The following is a 19,385-nucleotide window of genomic DNA, read 5'->3' as shown; positions in this document are numbered from 1 at the left end:
ACAAAAATACAGAGAGGAAAACTCTTCATTGTAGAGTTCCATCCCCAGAAGTAAACCTGACAGCAGCCTTCTGTCCCAAGCAAGGGGCCAGCACCACCTCTGCTGCCCACACCCAGGCCTCTGCCAAGCTTTTGGGTACACCACGGCTCCCCTCTCCCATTCCAGTACCTGCTGCTTCACATCTCTCACAGCCCCCTTCCTCTTAGGACTGCCATCAGGCTCAGGACACTATAATCCAGCGTCAAAGAGTGCCCAAGTGCCTGCGGTCAGCATCCTGCTGAGTCCACCTGCAGGGGAGAAGCGGTGCTCCTGACAGCACAAAGCCACCCCCCTCTGCGTGCTATTCCATGTTTATCTTCACAACTGGGATGTGAAGTAGTCATTACAATTACCCCCCAGAGAATATTAAAGGTGATTCTCCACTCAGCAGGCACAAAGGCAAGTTGGCCTAGAGCATGTTAACCTATTTTCCTGTCTCCTTATCTAAGTATCAACGTCACAAACAAAATGCAGCTGAGCTGGGGCACTCGTTGTGTCTTACTGTGCTGTGTGGAGCAGCTCCGCAGTATGTGTGGGGGATATTACTCACCACCCCACTGCTGCAGTTTCATCTCAGATACCTACTCCTAAATATATACCAGGTACATGGGACGAGACCCAGCACTGCATCAAATATTTGGCACGCTGTCTCAAATTACCTTTGACACACAGGGTTATTTATACATCATGGCACACTGCATGCCTCTGTGACAAGATAGCATCACATCATACCGTATGTCAGGAATGCAGGCAACAGATTTAAGCCAATCCCTGCTTCAAGACATTTTTACTAGGAAGGCCGTCACAAACTGAGTAATATCCGTTTTATACTCTGAAAAACGTACGCTATTCTTTTCCAGGAAATAAAGTCAACCACCCTAGTCCCTCCCCCCTCTTATATACATCCCCATCAGAACAACAGAAAGATGTTTCTTCCGTCTTAATAGGCTCGTTATTGGGACATACTGAGTCCTTTACACAAGTCCTAATGCATTTGCTAGGACACCTAATGTTGACTTGTTGCAAGGGCAATGTTTCGAAGAGTAATTACAGCAAGAGGTATTTGGTTACACATGCTGACTATTGGCTTTGAACATGCACCAATAGTTCATATTTACGGAGCTTGATTCCAAGCCTTAAACATGTGCACATTTCTGATATTCATTCAACCACATTAATGTTCTGAATACAAATACCAGAGAAGTGTCGAAGTGTCATCTGTTTTTTTGTGTTTTTTTTTTTTGTTTTTTTTTTTTTTTTTTTTTTAATCCATAGATTGAAATGGAAGGAGCCTACATTTTGCATTCATCTTATGAAGCAACACCATGAAATCTGAAAAATGGCTCCATAATTCAGTATCTGCTATCCCTACAGCTGTGCAATTATCTAAACAATTTTCTGAAATGATAGCAATAAAGCACATGTGACAACCACAGGAATTCGTAGCACTCTCTGGAAAGGGAAAACCTAACACTGAGAGAAGGCCATGAGTTTGGATTTGAGAGAACTCATTCACATATATTCACAAATCTTCTCCTAGTCTGTTCAGACTGCAACTTAAAATTATTCTCCATCTCAGCACAAGGTGACACAGCATGAAGAAAATCCATAATAAAAAGCCTGACAACAAGCACATAGAATAAATACAATAAATGACCCTCTACAAAAGGAAGCCGATACCATGAGCAAGCAGAAAACAAAAACTACCTACTATCTTGTAAAGTTAATTAAGGGTAATGTTTAACAAGAGGAGCTTTTTTTTCAGCTGGAAAGAGTGGCAGCAGAAAAGACTGCATTACACAGCATGATGAACTTCTCTCTTGCATTTAGCAACTGCCTTCAGAGACCACATTTGTTTCTCTAAATCCATCTGTGCTGATCCCTGTGCACAAAGGTCTAAACGACAAAGCTATCGCACATCGCTACCACTGCTAACAGATGGGACTCACCTCAGCCAGTAACATGGATTACAGTTATTGCAATATACTCAATCATTTAGATACAATAAGAATTTCACTATCTGCCAAACACAAGTCTTCTCAAAGATAGGGGAGAAAACAAGCTTCTCCTGCTCCAGCTTTTGTTATTAATATTATTTTTGAATGGTTAATGATTTGTAGCTGGACTCCTTCATTTGAATTTGAAGATGGTGGATTACAAAGGAACATCTTGGAAGATCTAAAAACCTTCTAACTGGCTACTGGAATTGACTATTCAAGTAAGACAACAGCAAAATATGTTATCTAAACTAAGGAGCATTTTGATGCACTCAGTCTTTCAAAAGTAACACAATACTTAAAAACAACCCTCTCTCTTCTGCACATTTTATGGATATGTGATACAATTATAGTAAGACTATTTAAAGTTAGTTAAAAACATACCCTTGTATTCCCAACAAAAACAAAAAATCACATGGCTTTGGAAATTCTATTTTGATGCTTGGCTATGTCAGTCACACAGGATAAACTGTAACACTCCCCCAGTCATTACTGCAGTCTACACAGGCAATAAGCTGCAAGCTTAAAAGGTCTGAGAAGGGTTTATCATGGACTAACAGATCTGAAGAACCTGCTTTTTAAGAAGCCAAAACCCTGTAACACACATTTAGAGTAATTTTAAAATCTGCATCGATGAAAGCCACTTGACTGAATGTAGCAAGTAAAGTAACCACTAGCATTGGTTTGGACAAATAATGCCAATGTTGGTGATAAGAACAAAAATTTAAATCTAATCCTAATATTCCCAATACAATACAATTAAACCATCTGTCTGAAGGAGTCAGACCCCAAATAGCAAGCTTTTGAAGACCAATTAACAAAATGTAGCAAGGTTCCAGGTGTAGGAAAAGCGTAGCAAAGAGCCAGGCAGGTCATCTCTGAAGACATGGGTTGTCTTCAGAATGATTCCTTTCTCAAAAGGTCTTACCATTACACATCTCTAAGACAGGGAAAATTAAATAAATAAATAAATAAATGAAAACAAGTTCAGACTTTCCTCCAACATCTGAATTACTTGGACACTGAAATAAACACAATCAGAACTTGAACTGAACATGAGCTAGGGCAGTAACGTCCATCATAATTTGTGTCGTGGTAGGATCCACCTTTCTGACAAGGAACTGGGCTTCCTCCCCCGTCTCACATGTTAGATGGCCCCCAAACACTCAGAGGGGAAAACAAAACAAAATCCCTCACTGAACAGCAGTCTGGAGCAGGAAAAGGGCTTGACAGCATACACAGCTCAGATTTAAACCCAAGGCAGAATTTTTTTCCTTTCATGGAACTAAGAGTCTAAATATGACTAAAGATCATTTTAGGGATGTTTTCACTTGCTTGTAAATGCAACTATGCATAGATGAAAGAGTTATTCTTAGTCATCTTCTCTACGTCAAAAATAAACCCAGCAATTTCCAGAATGTGTCACAGTACAATATTAACTGGGTATCTGCAGTCACTGAACCAGTGGATACTTAAAAGCCTTAATTTAGAATATCTCTTTATTTTCTGGAAACAGGCTAGTGTATAGTGCTGGAATACCCCGAACTACTAATACCACTTCTGAAGGAGTCAATCTGGCAGCATAAACACCTCTAAAACTGGTTCTAGTGACAAGCACACCAAACAGCATGCCCTCCCTTAGCAGCCAGGGTGCCAGACACAGAGCAGAGGCTGCATTTTTCAAATTTATGGCAAGTACACAAGGACTCTTCAAACAGAAAGCTTGAAAAGGTGCATCAAAGAAACAATTTGCTCACATATGCTGTAAATGTATATTACACAAGTACACATGTATTATACATATATATGCGTGCCAGGCTGCCTGTACAGACACACAGAGTGACCCCTCAGCCTTCCTGTAGCTTACTCACCCTGGATGCAAGACACAAGCAAGCTGAGAAAACAGAAGTACCATACAGGAAGGCAGACCTCAATTTCAGTCACCTGACATTGGTATCATTTTTAAGGGAAACAAAATGCACCTTTCTCCTCAGAAGCAAAGCCTCTTCACTAGAAAGCTAGTTTTCCTGCTGACACCAGGGGAGTCAAACTGAGAGGAAGGACTCCTGAGGAACAGATACACGTTACCAAGGGCTCACAACAAATGTTACAGCCACATGGAAGAGTCCCAGTGGGAAATATATAGCATTTGAAAGTTTTCCCTTGAGTTTTCAAGATACTAATTATAAAATACCAGAGCAGTGAGACAGCTGGAGCAGATACAAGGTACGTGCTAAAAGAGGTGAAAGACTTAGAGCATATTCGCAGAGAAACCAGATAGCAACCACCTCTCATTTTATGGGTTTCTTACACTTAAATAAAAATAAAATAAAATAAAATAAATAAAATCTTTTCACACAACACCTACTTCTAGATCCTTCACAAAACCAAAGAAAATCTGAAAAACTCCTCACAAACAGCAGTGCAACCACCACCCAGCACTGAGCTGACCACACTGCTGTACAACTTTAGGGCAACAGTAAGGCAATGAAGAACAAAAAAAAAAAAAAAAAAAAAAAAAAAAAAAAAAAAAAGAATCAGTTTAAAACAAAGATGACTTCTCATTTCCAAACACTTAGCAAGCCAGTAAAGAACTTGCCCACTTTCACAGATAAACCAGAAGTCAGGCCACTTGCTGCCAGCCACATAGAAAGAGGAATTTTACTGCAGCATCCTTCAGTTTTCTACTGGAATTTCATTTCTCAGCTGCACATTATAAGCCACAATTTCAATACCTTCTTCACAATAATATGAAGATAAGAGCAGCAGCCAATATCAAGCAGCATTTTACAGCCTTCTTGCATCAGATATTAACTTGATAGGTTTATCTAATGTGGGGAATAATACATGTTTTGCTAAAAAGCAGGACTGAATAAAATGCACCAGTTGAATGTTACAGAACAGCCTGCCAGGATGCAGTCTTGCTGTGTGAAGAAATGAAGATGCAGGAAAAAGCCCTGAAATTTCTAAACCTGAGGCTTTAGGTGAAAAGAGGCTGTTACACCTGTGCGACACAAAGGTGCACACTCACAACACTCACAGGTGACATAACAGTTGATTCAGAGAATATAAATGTCCTGTGGCATGTGCTGCTGGTGACCCCAGCTCTGCATTACTTCCACTGCAGGCTCTGCTATCTGCCCAAGGGGGGAGGCAGCAGCGATAAGGAGGAGGTGGGGTAAGATTCCAGTCAGGGGAGTAAGTGGCTCATTACTACTCCAGGCAGCAAGTAAAATGGTTACAGAGATAAAAACACCACTTGTATTTTTAAAGACAACTTCTATTTTCAAACAGAGAATGGTAAATTTATTGTACTTTTTTTCAGATTTTAAAGTGAAACATGACAAAAAACAAGACTGAACATAAGATTTCATCTGGGTAAGACTCAGATCAAGGATATGTAGAGGGGGAAGTGAGTATAATTTCAATTCTCAAAGCTTTAACTAGCCTCATAATATGCGGGGGGCGGGGCGGACTTACACTATCTCCAGAGCCAGGAGAAAAAGTCTGCTGATACTTCAGTACAATTCTTTACAACTGAAGTTTCCATACGATCCGTTCCCTGGAAGTGATGAAAAATGCTGTGTTTAGTGAAATAGCCAGATTCTTCAAAGTAATCATACATGGACAAACACTTATACACAAGAGTGCTTGTGTAAATGAGAAGAGACATGAATTCCAGTTTGGTCGTTGGATGATCTGTTTTCCACCCACGTAATATGGACAGATTGTAATAAAAAAAGCAACCAACAAAGAATGGCGAAATGAGGGAAGCAAGATGCCCTCTTTTCTCCCACATGAAGGTACTTCGTGAACATCAATTAGATGTTAATGTCCCTGGGCGGCAAGTGTGACAAGCCCTATTAGGCCAGTTTGAAGATCAGGACACTGAGTCACACGGTGAGATTAAGAACTTCCTCAAAACCGACAGCAGAGCCAGAAAGGGGGCAACTACACCCCAGCTGGGCACTGCAGCAGGAGGCTGCTGTGCTCTGCATTATTACAAGACGTGGAGTCTTTAGAGAGAAAAGAAAAAAAGGGAAACGAAAAGAAAAAACCTGCTTATATGAAGTTTTCTGGCCATGTCGACGTGCCTCAGTTTTGACCTGCAGCGACCATCCTTAGATGCAAGAATGCAGTTCGGTTTCCACGCTCGGATCGCATTTTGGCTGAAAGTGCCAGCAAGGTTGCCAATTGTAAACGGTTTTTAAAATCGGCAGAGACCTCCAGATCTTTCCCGATAAGCTAGTTAAGGAGAGAACTGAAAGCTTTTTCACACCGGTTCAACCGTGTAAGCCTAGGGGCAAATAAATCTACACTCACCAGTCTTCAAACCAGCCCTTTGCCAGCTATCTGCATTTAAGTCACATGTTGAATTTGCACACACAAAAAAACGGAGCGAACACGACAATTACTCTCGTAGGCTAAGACATACTTCAAAGCCCAAAGAAAAGCCCAGCAGATGCCACGTCCAATTAGCCCGGAAGGTGAGCAGAGCAGGGTGTCACACTCATTAACGCGCTCATTAAGACGCGTCCAACCTAATGGCCCCCTTCGGTGTCGCAGGGCGCTCTCCCGGAGCGCTACCAGGGTCTCCCGACACCGAGGGCTCCCGCTCCTTTTCCTACCTCGCCCCAAACCCCCCGCCCGGCCACGGCCACGGCCCCGGGCCGGCACCGCTGGGGGAGCGCCGCGGCCCCGCTCGGTGAGCACAGCGGCCCCGGCCCGCCCAACGCCGCCCTCGCCCACAGCCTCCGCCGAGGGACGGGGACGACCCCGACCCCGACCCCGGCCCCGGCCCCGGCCCCGGCCCCGGCCCCGGCCCCGGCCCCGGCCCCGGCCCCGGCCCCGGCCCCGGCCCCGGCCCCGCTCCTGCCGCACCTGCTCCGCCCGCAGCAACGCGACCCTACCGGCGGCGGCGGCGGCGGCGCTCCGCATGCTGCCCGCGGCTCGGCTCGGCTCGGCGCGGCGCGGCGCGGCTCGGGGCGGGGCCGGCGGCCGGGGCGGGCCGGGGCGGGCGGCCCGGCCGCCCCAGCCTCATGCGGGCCGCCCCGGGCGCCCGCGGGCTGGCAGCAAGGTGCGCGGCCCCGCCGAGCGGCTCTTCGCTGCGCCCCCTCGCGGCCCGGGGGCGCCGCGGAGGGTCCCGGCGGTGCTCCCCGAAGCCCCCCCGGCGGCACTGCCCCCCTTCAGCGGCCCGTCCGTCACCGCGTCTGTCACGGAGCGAAACGGGCAACGCGGACACGGCTGCGGCTGGCTTAGGTGGGGTACATGGGGAAGCTGACGGTTGTCGTGTGCGCGGAAAGGTTGGGGCGGCGGGGAAGTAGAAGGCTACCGAGAAGAAAGTTCAAGAGCGGCAACAGAACTGTGCTCGCACTGGGCTGCTTGGCTTCCATCTGCAACAACGCCTCGCTGATGGTGGAGGCGAGGTTTTACAGAAAAGAAAACACAAACAAGTAGTACTCGCTTCAACTGCTGCAACAGGAGGATAAAATGCTCTGTGGCCAAAGCATCTACTATCTACGTATCTACCATCCTAACACTTTTTAAAAACGTCAGCAGGCCTACCATTTATTTAAAGTGACTGAAAACAGTCAAATATTTTGACATCTGCCACACACGCTATACCTTAAGTGACCTTGAAGAAGCCTGTGGGAGCAGAACCCTTGTTTCCCATGCCATGAGCTACCTGACCTTTTTCACACTTGCCTGCTCTGAGCCAAATTTAAAGCTGCTTTGGAGAGAAAGCAAGTGTGAATGCAGCCCTACTTATCCACACGCAGCTGAATGTAACACAGTCTCTGAGGAGCCAAGCATTTCACCACCTCTGAAATAATATGTCAATGTCAACAACAATAATGTGTCAACAATTGTCCACATTTAATTGCGGACAATACCTCTCATTTGGGTTGAAATTTGTTTTCTAGCTTCTTGGGTCTTGCTTAGCTGAACCTAACTTTTATTTGGTCATTAACTTTTGAATTGCAGTATGTTTATCTGCTTGCTTAACTTTGGGAGAGTAACAGTACTTTTTCCTCAAAGTGATAAAAGCTAGAAAAAAAAAAAAAAAAAAAGTCGCATATCATCTTCCTACTGTCAAAAAGATAATGCAGCCTTGAGGAACACAAGAATGAGAAAACTCTCTTAGCAAAAGTAATCTGGAGTTAGCAAAGGGGCAAGTGCATAGTAAAGAAATATCAATGTGACTTGAACAAAGTCTTACTCGTTTCAGTCCAGCATTAAAAGTCCCATGAAAGCAAGATTCTTCCACAGATGGCCCAGAAAATACAAACACAAAATTAATTGAACCTTTCCTGGGAAATATTCTCAAACTTCCTCCTTTAGGAAAGATGCTTACAGCTTTACCAGGTGTCCTCTTCCCTTCACTCCTCTCAGAAAAAGTTATTAAGTCTCTAAAAAGAACCCTCTCCTGCCAAATCCTTCCAGAATTTTAAAGCACTCCCCATAAAAAGGGAGGCGTGTCAAGGGCTGCAGAAGGACCACCAGGGACCTTGCTATTCTAATGACTCCGATTAGAATGTTTACTGATTGTCCCTAAATACATGACCTTTGCAAATGGTCAGAAGATAAATGTATATTTCACACTCTCTAATCTTAATTCTTATCATAACCATCTTTTAAAATTATGTCTCATTAGATGTTACTTAACCGGAATTAAGAAATTCTTTATCACAGTCACACCTATCTCTTTCCAAAGGAAAACACGGCTTAGACACGATCTAATCTCTCTGGTGTAAAGTGAATACACTTCACTAAAGATTATTTTGATAAATACTAATCAAGAACTACAAATTTGGCATTACATGTAGTTCTGTTGGCTACTGTAGCCCACCCTCCCTTACGTCAAGTGTGGGACACAACCATGAAATAAAACAGTGACTTCCCTCAGTGCTGCAAAGCTTCCTCTTCCATAACCCATTATTTTTGACAGTGCCACTGCTTGTAATTTATTTATTTATTTTGTCAGTCTTAGGCTGTTCTCCCCCTTTTAAAGGACTTGAGAAAGGAATAAGAATAGACCTTATGAAAAATAGTCCAGCCCTAAGAACTCGCATAAAGTCACGCCTGTAACGCTGCTGTAGGGTGTTCATCCCCTCACTGTGGCTGACAATACAAAGCACTCTCCTTCCTGACATGTGCAAGCCTGTTTATTCAAATTTTGGTAAACCTAATACTATCCACAAATCCAGCACAATAAAAGACCTTCTTATGGTATTTAAATGATCTGTCTGATCTTTTCTTATTAATTGTGGATATCTTCAAAGTTAACTCGACTTTTTTATACAAGAGATACTCTGGTTGTTAGTGCTGCAGCCTGGGTCTCAGGAGAACAGGCTAGACTCCCTCCTCCACCACTCACTTCCTTTATGCCTTTGGGCAAGTCATACATATATTGAATGTATTGTTTTATGATCTATAGGGTGAATTAAGTAAATCTGCTCTTCCTCATGGGGTCTTATGAGGGTGAAATCTTTGTATGAAGGTAAGAACCTTGGCACTGTACTACATCACATGATAGGCCACAGGTATTTTCTTGCTTATGGTTTGAAGTTTGTCATCATATTAATGTCTGCTGACAATCAGTTAAATACAATTTTGTTATTCCTTTTAATGAGCAATACGCCATTAGAGAGGTTCTTTTAAAGGAATTTTGCTTTATAAATTGTGGGAAAGAAAATAAATCAAAGGAAAGGAAGCTGATTTCTTGATGTGGGAGCATGTAATTTTCCAGGAGGCTGGAATAGCTGGACTTTCTTACCACATGTTCAGGAAATATCCCTTCCTACCTGATCCTGAATGTGTCAGATAATACCCTTGGCATATAACGGAATTACTCTAGTGTGAGACACCTTATAAAAAATATTTCTGTTCAAGTTTCTAAACACATTAACGAATTTATATATGTCTGCTGAGGAACAGTTCAAAACATTTTGGTTCTCTGGTAAACAACAAATATTTGTTTCTTGATTAAAGAAAACAGAGAAGTATCAACAAAACACACCTACCTTAGAGAAAATATAGTGATCTTTGATAAAGATTTGGGGGAATATGAAAACAAGCAAACAAAAATATAGAAGGCCTGAGTGTTTGGCACACACCCACATGAAAGTAGTTCCTAGAATGTGACTGTCAGTGAATAAAAGGAATCTCTGTAAACACACGTTTAACCATTCTGTATGTCATCAGCAAGTACCTGAGATTATTTCTTGTCTGTGGAAAATCTGTCAGAGACAAAGATCACTTTCTGGATGCTTTGATGCTAGCATATTAAATCTTAACAGATACTTTATTTTTTAATTAAATGTTATTTATGTTTTGTGGGTGTTACTGAACAATGTCTTCCCTGAGTGTCATTAATGGAAGAAAGAAAAAGTGTGAACTGGTGAGGACCATCGTGTTAAGTCTGAGTACAGAGATAGTCTGTGGTGATATTTCTGGGAACTTTAATGTTTATCAGACAACTGAACTCAAGGATGAAACTACATTTCTAATTGTCATGCTTCCAGTTTCACGGACAAGATTCTCATTCTTCATTTTTTAATTAAACACTTCTAGTTAGTCTGTCCTATGGTAAGTGTTTCTTTAATGAGTATGAGTTCATCTTTGTGAGCATACCCATGTTAGAATTTTAATGGTGAATCTTTTTTTTCTCATTCTCAGGGAAAGAGGTACTTTCTTTGGTAATTCCAGAATGTACTTCAGGAGTTTCTAGAGACTGATCATTTACTGTGTTGCATTATGCTATATTAGAGAAGAGATGAACTCACTTCTCATGCTTAGCCAGGGAGGAATGGCTAGGAAGAAGATCTGTTCGTTTTTTAAAATTATCTTATGCAAATGTTTTTAACTCACTCTATGGAGATAAAAGAAAACAATCGGCAAATGTTGGCGATCAGTTTTATCTGTTGTATGTTATTGTCTGTTTTGACAGAATAAAATAAATAAATTATATGCATTCAAAACTTCTTTGTTTAAAAAATAAAGTTGCTAAGAAACAAGAGTCATGCATCATTAAAGCTCTTTACAAGTAGCATTTATATAATAACATGAAACTTAGCCATGGTGCACTTGGAGACTGCTAAAGTGCAACCAAAAAGCAGATCTGTGAACTGTGTATACACAAAAGAGACTCCTGTTTTAAGGTTTTGAGTTATACATCTCTAATCACTACTTCAACCTTGGGAAAATTATCCTTGAAAGACTGAACTTCTCGTGTTTCTCCATAAAAAATAAAACAGTGCTCTCAAACTGCTACTCAGGAATATGTTCTTGAAAGTTTAATTGCTGTTTAACTACCCAGTGCAACTTTTGTTTTTCTATTTTATATCCAGCTACAGCAGCACTGATAGTTTCTCTTTCTTATCTGATCACAGCAAAAATCCAGCTTATTCTCCTTTCCATGTTTTCGTCTCCAGTTTCTTAAACAGGGCCTAAAGTCCTTTACCTCTTTAATATTAAGCTTGAAGAACCTAATTATCACTTCTGGCCCCTTTCCAGCACTGTCAGGCTTCCATAAACCTATACAGAACAGCTGTGCTTTACACAATGCCTCTGCTCCCAGAGGAGCTCAGCATTGCCATGTGGCCACAAGCCACGTGCAAACATCAGTGCTACCAAAACCCATATGTCAAATTCCAAGTGCCTCAGGAAGACATAACCTCCTTCAGCACTGCTTACAAGAGGGATGGAAGACAAATTCTACAGTCCATGTGGTAGAGCAAGAGAAGTTCTACAGCAAGCATTTGACACATGGAGACTACATGTGAAATAAGGCCATGGTCGTTCTTCTTTCTGCCATAAGCTTTGGAGATTTCAAAGATGTTGCAGGTAATTCAACCCCTACTGTTGCCTCCCCATGAGATAACAGACTCTGCAGTGCCATGCTTCGTAGCACCACTTGGCTATTGGCTTAGCACTCAACAGAGAAGTGCCACCTCATGTAATGCCACCAGCTACCAACGTAACACTTGGAGGCTTGTTGGACAGCCTCCTTTCTGTTGTTTGTTTTTTCATAGCTCATGTGATCTCACTGGATCATAGCACAAGCAATATTTTTCTTGAAAACCTGTAAAATATTTTTATGAACTCCATGATTTAGTATTTAAACATGTTGTGTTAGCAACTTAAACAAAGGTAGCTTAAAGAGAGACCTTTTTAGAGTTGCACTGCCTGCCAATAGCTTTCAGTGCCAGCATTATAAAAAAAAAAAAAAAAAAAAAAAAAGGTTTTCTTTAATTAAAAAAAAAAAGAAAAAGGTCATGTGCATTTGCAAATTTGTCAATAGGGCAGTTGGCATCTTTCCACCCTTCCTGCTCATGTATAGTCAGAGTTTGATATATCAGATTTCAGCTGGTAAAGGATGAGCCTGAATGCATGGAGAGCAAAACCACTTTGAATTCTCTGGAATGGTAACAGCAGCACTTGGGGAGAAAACAAAGCCTGGGCACAAATGCATTTTCATAACAGCTGAAATTAAGACATTTAACAATTGCCACATTCCCAGAGGAAATCCTGTTGAGCAGGAACTTAGCTCATCAATTTGTTGTGTGATGGCTCTGTGTTTTTCACAGAACTGCATTTCTTTCAAATGCCCTTTAACAGGTTACTTATAATTCATACCTGAGATTGACCCATGAAACTCAGCACAACTGAAGTCTTCTTTTGCCACTCAACCCTCCTGACGTGAAAGCATTTCATTTTTGTTTGTGCATGCAAAGTGCTTCTTTGCTGTATTGCGTCCTTGCAATTTCTTACTGAGCAGCAATTATGCTGCTGTTTCAACACAAGCATCTGGCATCACACATTCAACAACATACTGTTTAAGAAAGTATAAGCTAAATACTAAAAGGTATGTCAGTATTTAAAAAAATCATTTTGAAATAACTTCACAGGATTCAAATTGTTTCTCTGTTTATAGTGGTACAAAACTTCCTCTTGACTAGAGATCACAGTCTGGCCTTTCACTTTCACCCACACTGCCAAATATTTATTGTTGGACAACAAAAATAATTTTAGATATACCTAGGTAATTCATTATTACATTTCAATAGAACACAGCCCCTATCTAACAGACTATTTCAGAGAATGGTTTACTGTCAAGCGTTAGAGATGAAACTTATTACAAAAAGTTCTAGATTTCAGCCAGATTTCCATCTTTAAATAACTGAGTTAAATGAGTTGATTCCTTCATGAGCTCGCCTCTTCTCTTATCATTTACTCCAGATAGTGGAATTCCAGTAGGAATTCTTTTAGTGTACAGGACTAGTACTTTCAGCAAACATGTAGTACTCATGGAGAGAAAGCTTATGTGTAATTTTCTATTTCACAATATACCCAGATTTTGAAAACATGCCCACTTGTGCCTTCTGTTTTCCTTAAAACATTAGTCATATGAAGCCTCAATAAGCATCTCAAACTAAACTGATGTCTGCATGTCACTATTTACAAATAGTGCCTGGAGGCAACAGAACCTATACATTACTACCATTTACTGTTAGTTATATTTATTTTTTTCTTTCTTAGTAAGGATTTTCCTACAGCATTTTCTGGTTTCATGTTTCAGTTCAGCCTGCCCTTGATACTGTACCATTTTCACCCTAGCAGTTCTGCGCTCCAGCCAAGGAAAGTCAGCTGAAAACAAGGGGTTGGAGCGTCTCCCAGGGCCTGGCTGGGTTGTATTGCTAGCACTTCTGTAGACAAATATGCTAAGTTTAATGAAGTCAGTGGAAAGACTCCTGCTGGCTTTCGTTAGCTTCGGAACTGTCTGTAAATTAGGAAAGTTTGATTTTAATTCCATTACTTGTCCACAGTTTTGTTGTTATTGTTTTCCTGTGTTAACAACATACCCCTCTCTAAACAATGACAGAACTGGCCTTTTCAGTCAAATGATCAGTTCCTCAGTGAGTTACGCTGTAATACGACCGGACAGGGATCCTAAGATTGCTGCTAACTGAAGAGGGAACAAAACACCTCCTTTCTGGTTTTGTGGTCAAAGTTGCTGACTTCAAGTGAATTGTATAACTTCCTACCATATTTTGTAACTCAGCATGTGTTAAAATGCCATTCTGAAATGAGAGATTGGCGGCTATCCTACCTTTACAGAATACCAGTCTGAAGACAAGTCATAGTCCTAGAATAACTAAGAAAATGACATGGAAACTTGTCTAAGGCAACTAATTAATTTAACAATGATAGAAATAGTATTAACTGAGGAATCCTGGCTTCTGTGTTCTGTTCCTTGCTCCCTCCATGTGTATGACATATACACACCATACACAGAGAAAAGCACGTTGGAAATGCACAGTAAATCAGTTTAGCAAGGGTAACATTAAATGAATATGTATTCTTGGAATTAAAAGCATAGACTTTCAAAGCAAGAAGGCAGCTATCAAGACAGTTTATTTTGAAGTTTAAAATCGGTTAATGTCCCTGTACACATTTGTCTGAGAAAGAAAAAGATGTAAAGGAAGTACTAAGTAATTTAATGTGTTTTCTAGTTTAAAAAAAAAAAATCATTAAAAATACTGGCCTTTTAAAAAGACAACATCGATGCAGTCATGTATCAATAGAATTTGCTTTCTGAGTAATGATTTTCCCTCCAAACATTTTCTATTTATAAACCCTCTTAAGACTTTTGCAATGTTTCCTGTGCAGACATACCACTTAATCATCAGAAAATGACTCAGCCAATCAGTCCAGGAGCTTCCTGGCCTCCGAACAAATCGAGGATTCAAAACTAGGGAGAAAATTACAAACATGCTCAAAACTTGACTGATTAGTCAAAATACTGATGCTTAAGACATTTTTAATAGATCAGGAATATGTTACAAGTTGTTCACCTGGTAGCACTAAAGCACTTCTTCAGCAAGAATAAAAATATCTTGCTCATTCAAAATGCTTTACAGTTCTGTAATTGCTCCACCACAATATTATAGTTCAAAAGCAAACAAACAGGCTTTTGACAGAGATTTGTAATATGGATAACCCTCCTGCTGCTCTTAGGTCTGAGGTGCACATTGTTTTGAAGAAATGCTTGATCATTTTTGCTTAAATAAAAAATCACCCAAGAAACACAATTGAAGACATATTTTCATTTTCAACTTGCTTATTTACTACCACATTGCTGGTTTTTCAGCTCTAGGATATCAGGATCTATCTAGGATATATCTTGCTATATTTTCTAAGCACAAAATGAATGCTGGCAAATTTTTGTCCATATACGTCATCCAGCATATTTGTCTGAAAAAAAGATTAGAGGTGGAGCTGTGATACAAAGCGCAAGCAACCTCAATTCTCCTTTCAAGAGCAGAAGCATTAACAAAAAATTAAGAACAGAATTTCATCCTAAAACATTAAGTAGTCCACTACTATCTGCATGATTCATCATGGAAACAACTACAGAATTTCTTCCATGCTCTACAGTACAAGAAGAGCAGTAGAAATATTTCCTTTTACCCAGATGTTGAAGCACCATATTTCCGGCATTTCAACCAGGTTTGAAGCCAGCCTCACCTACATGCGTTGTCCTAACCTGTATGTACCAACAAAGTAATAAAACATTGCTGAGTCTGTAATCTCCTGAGGGACCCAATCTGCAAATAAATTTCAAATCTCTACCACCTCCATAAAAATAATAGTATTTACTATGCTATTTACTTGCATTACTAAGGGCAGTTTTTCATTTTGAGGACTTGAAAGCTGCTCTGTTTTGTAGCTGTGGATGCTGAGGCCCAGGGAAATAACTTGCTCATCGTAATAGCACAAACCAACAGCCAGGCTGAGAATGTAGCTGAGATGTTTTTACACCTAGTCCCAGATTTGACCTTCATAGTTTATCTAATAACCACTTGTCTCCATCATTTTCAATTGCAGATAGAGAGAACAAAGTTACGGAGATAACATCATTTACTCAAAATCTACCTTTTAGATAGCAGTTTCTTTTCTGCTACTGTTCAGATACTTCTCAAATCTGAGGCAGGAAGGAATAATCACATACAGTTTATGAAACCTTGATCTATTAAGCAAGAGAATACCCGTGATCAATAGCAAGAAAATTATACTCATTTGATTTTTATATTTTTTATTTTTATTAGATAGAATAACTGGTCTTTAATTATAGTGCTTTCTTTCAGGCAAACTTTTCAAACATGATGGAATTTACAGAGAGACAAGGTAAATATCAACATACTATTGATTTCATTTCAATAGCCCTATGTTTAATAGGGCTATTGAAATGAAACCTATTTCATATTAACTCAAGTAGCTTCATATTAAAAGTCTTAACAAAGGATATACCACTTATGGCTGCATGCAACGCATGGCAATACATGCCCCCATCCTGAACTGACCTGATTGCAGTCCAAAAGTGATTGGAAAAATAAGAATGCTGTATCATCTGACAGCCAGTGTTGTTCTGATAAATGTCCAAGGTCACATTCCAGTGCTATCATTGCTGGCCTTTCATCTGCAGAAGCTGTTCTCTCGCTTTCACAGCCAGTAGTATAGCAGCAACTTGAAAGCAGCTGAAAAATATATAAGAATAACTCCCGTCAAGAAAAAAAATATCAAAAGGCTAGGATATTTGCAGCTAGATTTGTAGCCTCAAATGTGTTAACATCTATTTCTACTCCAAGGTTTGTTTAAAGTATCTTCCCTTCTACATGACTTGTCTTACTGTGGGGTCTGTATGGAAAATTAACAGAAGGTGTGAACAATGAACTAGCGCTTACCAAAGCTTTGTATGTCTCAGTATCAACACAATGCCATTATTTATCCTGTCTCTGGCAATACAGGTTCCACATTGCTCTGCTTCTCATATTAAGTGATATTATTATGGTAATAATGAAGCTACCAGTCAACACTGCAAAATCTAGATATGTTTTTGCTAAGTCTTCATTGTTAATCATGTAAAAATAATTAAGGACACAGGCAGATTCTTAGGTGAGATATGTCTCCCTCTGTTTTGTGAGCCAAAGTTCTATCAGCAGGTCCTATATGGGACAAGGTAACCTAGACTTCTGAAAAACAAAAATCTTTAGAGCTCTACGTTATGAATATAATTGCTCGAAGGGAAAAGAGAGATGCGTCTTCAATGTCATCCCAGGTTGTACTGCTGACCCAGGGAAGGTACATGAAACCCTTGCCCTATAGCTGCAAGAAGCTTTGATTTAAAATGTTGTTTTAAAATAGATTTGGACAAGTGCCTAAGTCTGAATGCCCAAGGCTTTGCTCTGCAATAGAAGGGAAGGAAAGAAGGAAAAAAAGGAAAGAAGGAAGGAAGGAAATTGGATCAAAAAAGAAAACTCCCCAAATAAATATAGGTTAAATAATTGTGCTGAGACCTTGGCAAACTCTATCTCCTTTCAACTTATTAGGAAATAAGGATTTAAAAATTTGTGCAAGCCAGCCATGGTATAATTTAGCAGTTTAACAATGTACCTTTAACAAAAAATCGTTATGTAATTACAGTTTTTGGACTAGACGGAGTGGAATGAGATGTATACAGTGTAGAAGAAAAGCAAACTAATATAGGGCATCACTGTTACTTCAAAGGCCCCTATTTGTATTGTGTTCTTAAATAACCTCCTCATCCACTTCCACAGAAGGTTACTTGCCTAGTTTCTCCTTTCCAGCTTCACCCTTACTCTGATACAGGAAGATCAGAATGGATGCAAAGAACAAAACAGCTCAATTCCAGTTCAACTTGTTCACATCCCATCCATAGATGATCCAATGTACCTCTTCTGGGAGGTTCTTCCTTAACTTGACCCTTGAAAAAGTCTCACTGCCCCAAAGAGGCAACTCTGTCTCGTCCAAACCTGAATAGATGCAGCATGAACACTTTTTTGCATGCACAAAAAGTGCAGAAAACTAACACCCATTCAGCTTCATCCCACTGCTACCAACTCAGTGGTGCAGCATCTGATCTGTATCTGGGTGATAAGAACTTAATTTCTTACAAATTATATATTCTGAATTATTTTATGTTCTTTCAAGGAAGTGCTCAAATAAAACAAAATGGTAAGGCTGTAGTTACGTAGTTAGAATAGGATAAGTGATCTCTGAACTCAGTTATGTAACTTGTCTCAACTTTCTGTGCCTATGTAACCAACACAGATGTAAGAATTAAAAGATGTCATGGAAACAGGATACAATACAACAGTCACATGCAACTAAATTAGCTGATTTGGGTCTAGTGAGAGAAGTCTAAGAAGTGACTGTCTTGGTAGGTAGGAGTTACTGCTCCCTCAGATGCAGCACCTCGTCTGGCAATAATGCCGTTGTTGTGCAAATTAAATGGCTAATCTTAAGTCATGTAAAATTGAACATTCAGGCACTCAGAAAATATAGGCTCATTTTACTTTCACTACATTCACTGTTTTTGATAACTTCTGTGTGAATTGTTGTATGTGGTGGTGGAAAATAACAGAGAAAAGGAACCATGTCTTCTACTGTTTTGACACATCTTGAATATACCTTTGATAGCAGAGGTTACTAAAAAAACAATAGGAAACTAGGTTTCAAAGGAAAACAAATGCATAGATTATCATCATTTAATTTGACTTCCTATCCAACATGGGCTAAAGAATCTCACTCATTATTTTCAAACATACACTTTCTGCTTGCATTATTTTACCCATCTGAGAAATAACTTTGTTATTTGAACGGCTTAAATATTAGAGAACCTTCTGCATACCAAAGAAAATTGCACCAAGAACTAGCTTGCCTCAGAATAAAAAAAACCTGCTGCAGTTTATTTGTGATTTGAATTTATCTAGTTTCTGCTTCCAAATTTAGGGTGTTTCTTCAGCTTGGTTATAGAGCTGACAGCCACCTTTCCTTTACTAGTGGGTTGTGATAAATCCTGTCTCTTGGAATAAACAAATAAATTAGCCTTTGTTGGGCTCTTCCTCTGTAAGAACCAATTGTTAATATTCAAACACATTACTCAAGTGATCATGCCTTATCGAATTATTCAGGTCAGGTTTTATAAGTGATTTGGAGTCCCTGGCATTTGCCATCTTGACTGATAAAAACACTGTATTTCAACAGAGCAAGAAAAAAATCTTGGGGGTAACTTAGAAATGGTTAAAGCTATCTACTCTTATTACCACTTCTTCAGCTTGTCATTTAACTAGCTATTTAATACAACATTTCTATGTTTTTTGTTTTTGTTTTAAATTAGAACATACAATGTTCTTACAATGACTGAATCATATATTAGATCAACACAGGTATCTTTATTAGCCACATTTACAAATGCATATTACATAGCCACTATCAAGCTCTATCACTCATAAAACTATGTCAAGTGGTATCAATTGTTACCAT

General features: G+C 40.0%; 1 protein-coding gene across 42 annotated transcripts in view; it reads right to left on the bottom strand.

Moving 5' to 3' along the window:
* Nucleotides 1-19,385, bottom strand: part of MICAL2 (microtubule associated monooxygenase, calponin and LIM domain containing 2) — a 160,852-nt gene that overhangs the window by 117,273 nt on the left and 24,194 nt on the right. For 11 of the 42 annotated variants that reach the window (XM_038180589.2, XM_038180585.2, XM_038180593.2 and 8 more), the window contains exons 1-2: nt 6,918-7,049; nt 5,517-5,598 (exon numbers count right to left, since the gene is read on the bottom strand). The exons of 2 other annotated variants lie outside the window; for them this stretch is intronic. The gene's annotated coding sequence lies outside the window, so the exon portion shown is untranslated. Of the gene's footprint in view, nt 1-5,516; nt 5,599-6,094; nt 6,206-6,917; nt 7,064-19,385 lie in introns of those variants that run through there. 29 more of the 42 variants (XM_038180600.2, XM_038180602.2, XM_038180601.2 and 26 more) reach the window with 15 other exon arrangements.

This window comes from Anas platyrhynchos, chromosome 5 (assembly GCF_047663525.1).
Source record: "Anas platyrhynchos isolate ZD024472 breed Pekin duck chromosome 5, IASCAAS_PekinDuck_T2T, whole genome shotgun sequence".
Lineage (NCBI taxonomy): Eukaryota > Metazoa > Chordata > Aves > Anseriformes > Anatidae > Anas > Anas platyrhynchos.
The sequence above is the reverse complement of the archived record's forward strand: the minus strand, read 5'-3'. Positions and strand labels throughout refer to the sequence as shown.